This window comes from Nanorana parkeri, unplaced genomic scaffold, assembly GCF_000935625.1.
Source record: "Nanorana parkeri isolate BGI_ZX_2015 unplaced genomic scaffold, ASM93562v1 scaffold418, whole genome shotgun sequence".
Taxonomy (NCBI): domain Eukaryota; kingdom Metazoa; phylum Chordata; class Amphibia; order Anura; family Dicroglossidae; genus Nanorana; species Nanorana parkeri.
The window spans coordinates 264,683-270,682 of record NW_017306686.1 but is presented as its reverse complement, the minus strand read 5'-3'; the positions used below and the strand labels follow the sequence as shown (position 1 = coordinate 270,682).

The following is a 6,000-nucleotide window of genomic DNA, read 5'->3' as shown; positions in this document are numbered from 1 at the left end:
CTGGACTCCTCCCCCTTCCCTTCGTTACCTGATGGAGCTGCTTGGGCCGGTGAGTACACATCCTAACTCTCCCGGCCGCCCGGGAGAGACACACTTTTTACCGGAAAGGTTTAATCTGCGCAATCAAGCAGATTAAACCTTTCCCTGGGATCTTTTTTTTTTTTCTGACATCGGGAGCCGCGGCCCGACCGTCAGTCAGAAAAGAAAAAAAAAAGCCATTCTTAGGAAGTGACAACTTTCCAGTTCTTGTCTTTACGTAATCATGCATACTTGATGAACCCACAAGGCAAATACTCCAACATGCAATAATTAGAATGTAAGAAAGAAATACCCTTCCAAGATATAAGACAAGCAGTGAGGCTTATTAACATTTATCAGGTGCCTGCAAGGTAGAACTGTCTAGTCCGCAGCACTTTTTTTCCAGCACTAATGAGAGTAGTAAAAGGTTATCTCTTTTCTTATAATTATAAACTGCAATAAAACACACAAACACGGGAGGATGTGGTATGCTGAATATATTTACATGCAAATTATACACTGCATAATCAGCCAAATCACACTAGGTAGAGGCAATGTACATGGAGAAAGAGGGAGGGAGGGGGGTAGAGAGTGAAAGATGGTGAAGTAGGAAGAGGGAATGAGGTTAGGGGATCATTAAGGCTTCATTCGCACTATGTGTGAATATGAGTTTTGGGATTTCTGCGACAGGAATCTCAAATTTTCCATTTAGATGCGGCTGCTGTCGCCCATTCAAGTTAATGACTGGGCGACAGGGGCCGCATCTGTAAGCAGTACTCCGCACTTTGGAGGGATTTCCTCTAACTTCCTGTTGTAGCGATCAGACAGGAAGTGAAGAGAAATCTCTGCAATGGGACACAGATGGCAAAACAAGCTGACAGGGGTTATATATAAGATCCCTTACTGTATCTAAAAAAAAAGTTTGGCTTTAGTTCTACTTTAACTGTCATTTCTTAATGAACCTAGAGCTGAAACACTCAGCCTGAAACAGTCAGAATTGGCTTTACATCCACACTGCACCCCACAGGGTTCCGGCACTTTATCCCCTGTATTTTTACTGACATTTAAAGACTGATCTTTGCTCTGAGAATCATTACAGTACTTCTCTCCAATGTGAGTTCACATTTCTAAGTGTTTCCTCTCTGAAAACGATTAGCCTTCATCTCTGCTGGGATAAACACTCGATTAGGAAAATCATTAAAATAATGTATTAAAATCTCTGCTTCTCACTGCATCCTGTGCCTGCTCACCTAGCGATTCCTGGTTGACGCACCGGATTGAGTCTCATGCAACGTTATATACCTGGGAGGCCACAAGCAGTGCATCCGAGTATTGACCCCTTATTGACCGATCATACAAGAAGGAAAGACTTTGCCTAATATAACTGCAATCAATGCACAAGGTCACCAGCGGTCGAGCTCACACTCTATTGAAAGCTCCGGGTTGTGAACTGCAGAAGCCAATTATGCAATTCACCAATCAAAAAGTAGGTGAAGGGTCTTCCTTTAGGAAATTGCAGGGTCATATTATACCATAAATGTTCTAGCAATGTTCTTGAAATAATAAAAATCATTACTATCTTAAAAATATAACTCAATTCAGTACCATTAAAAATGAATAGCACCACAATGCGTAAACATGTATGGTGCATTGTGGCTAATTGGCAGGTGTAATTAGGCCCTTAGTCGTGCTTGGTTTGTTAAAGCCCAATTGAAGCCCAGTGAGCTAAACTGAGCATGCAACAAAACTCATTCTTAACCCTTACATTAACGGAGGATCTCGATGCCTAGATGCCCAGGGCAAATTTGGTTACAGCGCTTAACTTGACCATAACGCAATGACTATTATATGGCTATTAGATAGTGTTAAAAGGACAATTAAGGCTTATATTTGATACACCGTTTAAAAAAAACTGTTCTGTTACTGTTTATTATATGGAAAAAAATAAAAATGACATATATAGATACATAGATTTTATTTATATATATTTAGATTTTGTCTTGACTTCTCCAACTGTCAGACCAAACTCCTTTCCCAAGCCTTCCATAAATAACCAAACACTTGACACCAATTGGAGTTTAATGGCCATGGCAAACTTTTTTTTAACAAATGTATAGATAACAGAAATTAAGTAACAGGTCGAAGGGGTTCAAGGTCCTTTTGAAGGCACTTTTACATTAATTCTGTATCGGCAAACCCGTAATATAGGCCTCCAGCTGCAGAACACCGACTCAGAGACAATCGCAGCATAACCTGTAGATACAACCACAAAATCACAATTTCACTGGCACTCTAACCTACATAATAAGGGGCCTGTACCTAAGATGGGTCCTTACCCACCTAACATTTCACTGCAATGACCACCTTGAAGGATCTTGTAACCTCGCCAACTGTTTTCACTGCCTTCATCGAATCCCCATAAACAGGCCAATGACCCCTCCATGGAACAAAAAAGTAACAAGTGGAGGGTGGGCGGGAAGCATGTCTGATATTTCGTGACTGAAGACTGTTTGATCTCACCTATTAACCCAACCCTATAGTCCCTCCTGTTCCTCTCACTAGACCTGTAACATCTCACTGTGGTCTCCAAAACTGCTTAAAGGGTATCTATTGTCAAAAACTAAAAATAAATATAAGGGGTTAGGAGTTAAGATTAGCAAGAGTTAAGGTTTGCAAGGTTTAGGGTTATTATTTTATATACTGAATTTTCATGAGTTCTATCCCACTCCTAATAACCAAATCGATCTAGAAGTTTGTAAACTTAGTTATTGAAGATGCCCATAGGATGTACTTACATACTTTCACTGACTTCCTTGTGTCACCACTATCACAGAGCCTGACTCCTGAACTACAACTCTGAACAATGTAATATTATTATTGCTTGCTGGAAGCAATGCATGATGGGTTATGTAGTGTTGAGAAATGGAGATTGCATCACATCAAGCAGCAGGGAAAGAGAAGCAAGGCACAGTGGGAATACAGGAAGTTGGAGAAAGTGATGGACAGACAGAAGGCAACGCTCAATACATAAAAGGGATTTTTTTCATGTAAGCTTTGATTGCATTATCAAAAACAACTCAGTATGTATTCCTATTACAATGCTGATGTTATAACAGGAGAGGATATGCTGGGACTTTACATCTCCTTTAACCCCTCACTCTACCATTCCATCTAGTCATACACCGAATGCCTTCCGCCAGTCGTCTCCAGGCCTAACTTTAGTTTTACATTAGACATAAGCTGGGTTCAACACCCCCATCCAGCCATTTTTTGGAATGTTGGATAGATTGGTGAAGTGTTAGAATTTTTGTCTGTCTGTGATCCCATTGGGTAACCCATCATTACTGATAGGTAGGGCATGCAACGGGCAAGCAGTGCGTATATGTATGAGCCAAAAAGGAGGCAACAAAGTAACAGTTGCTACTTTTGTACAGGATTTCCAGACAGGAAGCCAACTGTGCATGGGAAACTATATTGAAGTGTTCACAAGCATTATAAATGCATTCATTCCCTTAACCAATTTTAAACAATGATATCATTCCTGCATAGCGGTCCTTGAAAGAGTTAACAGAGGACCGTTATGCTAAAGGTCTCTTGTATTCTGGCTATCACAGATGCTGTCCCTGGCAACACTGCTAAATGCCATCATAAGCCAAGTACAAAAACACGAGTTCCTCTGTGCTGTGTCTCGCTTGGTCCCTGTGATACAGAGAAAGAACAAATGAATTGAAGTCCCGCAGCACAAGGCCTTTTGCCTTTCAGAGTTCGATGTCACAATCCAAAGAATGGCTTTCTTTAACGGAACATGATTGGAAAATGTCACCGAGCAACAATTAGGTGTGACCTTTTGACAAGGACATGGACTGAATGGATAAGGAGCGCTCAAACCGTAAAATGATTTCACGGGCTGTCACAATGTGGTTCATGTACTGGAAATCTGGGGGGTTTAAGTGACTTTAAAAGCCAAAAATGATCATTTCTAGGGCTGCTGTGCCCATATATCTATGCTTAACATCAAATTTCTGGATTAGACATCTCCCCATACACATTTTTTGTGTGTCTGGATTTCTGCATAGCCAACACACAGACCATGGCCTTGCGCAATGAAAGGGGGGAACAACTACCAGCACATCATGTTACTGACTCCATTAATATGTTCTGGTGTTCAATATAAAGAGTATCTATGGTTAGAAACTAAAAATAAATATGTATTTCTGTATTGAATTTCCATAAGTTCTATAGCACTCCTAATAAACATATCCATCTTGAAGTTTGCAAACTTATCTTTTGAAGATGCCCATAGGATGTACTTCCCTCAATGCACTTACACAAAGTCACTTAGCTCTGTGAATATGCACTTCCCAGTGTCACCCCTCTCAGAGCCTGCCTTCTTAACTACAACTCAGGGTTTCTGGCTGCATTAGATACTGATTGTGTGCTTGTGGACACGTTTCTGGTTGTATCAGTATGGTATTGATTGTGTGTCTGTGGACATGTTTCTGGTGTGTCAGTATGGTATTAATTGTGTGTCTGTGGACACGTTTCCAGTTGCATCAATATGGTATTGCCTGTATCTGTGGGCATGTTTCTGGTGTGTCAGTATGGTACTGAATGTGTTTCTGCAGACATGTTTCTGGTTGCTTCAATATGGCATTAATTGTGTGTCTGTGGTCATGTTTCTAGTTGCATCAATATGGTACTGACTGTATCTGTGGACATGTTTCTGCTTGCATCAATATGGTACTCATTGTGTGTCAGTGGTCATGTTTCTTATGGCATCAATATGGTACTCATTGTGTGTCAGTGGTCATGTTTCTTATGGCATCAGTATGGTACTCATTGTGTGTCTGTGGTCATGTTTCTGGTGGCATCCGCTTGGTACTCATTGTGTGTCTGTGGTCATGTTACGGGTGGCATCAGTATGGTACTCATTGTGTGTCTGTGGTCATGTTTCTTGTGGCATCAGTATGGTACCGTGTTTCCCCGAAAATAAGACACTGTCTTATATTTTTTTGGGCTCAAAAAAACACACTAGGTCTTTTTTTCGGGTAGGTCTTATTTTTTTTTTTTAATGTACAACAATCCACACTTATTCATGTACAACAGTCTACATGTATTCATGTACAAAAATATGGTGATCAGGGCAATCAGGGGTGCCGTACCTTTCCAAGAGCAATTTGGTAACCAATCGCTGGCCATAATGAGTGAAGCGCACTTTCACTATCGATTCCTCACAGGCGGAGTGCATTTGGTATCACTTCGCCTGTGATAGGAGCCGGCGCTATAGAGGAGGCATCAGCTTATGCGGCTCTGCTCCCTCCGGTGCCGCCTCACCTCCTCTAGCGCTTGCTTCGTTGGCACAGCTGATTCTCTCCCGCGGCTCTTCAAGTTCCCCCTTATGCCTCCACCGGCCCTGGGAATGGTCACAACTAGGTCTTATTTTCAGGGTAGGTCTTATATTTTAGCAATTCCCAAAAATAGTACTAGGTCTTGTTTTCGAGGTAGGTCTTATTTTCGGGGAAACAGGGTACTCATTGTGTGTCTGTGGTCATGTTTCTGGTGGCATCAGTATGGTACTCATTGAGTGTCAGTGGACATGTTTCTGGTGGCATTGGTATGGAACTGATGTGTGTCTGCAGACAAGCCTCTAGTTCAAGCATCAGTACAACACTAATTGTGTCTCTACATGCTTCTTCTTGTCTCAGTATGGTATTTATTGTGTCTCGGTGGACATTTTTATGGTGTGTCTGTATGTTACCGATTGTGTCTCTTCTCATATTTCTGGTTGCATCAGTGTGATTGTGTCTGCAGACATGTTTATGGCTGTGTTGATACTGTACTGATTGTGTCCCTTTTGGTACACATCCAGCAAACTGTTCCTTTTTTTTTCCTCTCTCTTTCACCAACAGTTTGAAGGACTTAAAATTGGCCTTCTGTTTAAAAGTTTAGGGGCCCCTGCTTTAGTATGCTATTTGTATTTAA

The 6,000-nt window shown here is 41.3% G+C and overlaps 1 protein-coding gene across 2 annotated transcripts in view; it reads right to left on the bottom strand.

Annotated features, from left to right (window-relative positions):
• Window positions 1-6,000, bottom strand: part of AK5 (adenylate kinase 5) — a 139,792-nt gene that overhangs the window by 49,801 nt on the left and 83,991 nt on the right. The window lies entirely within an intron of this gene.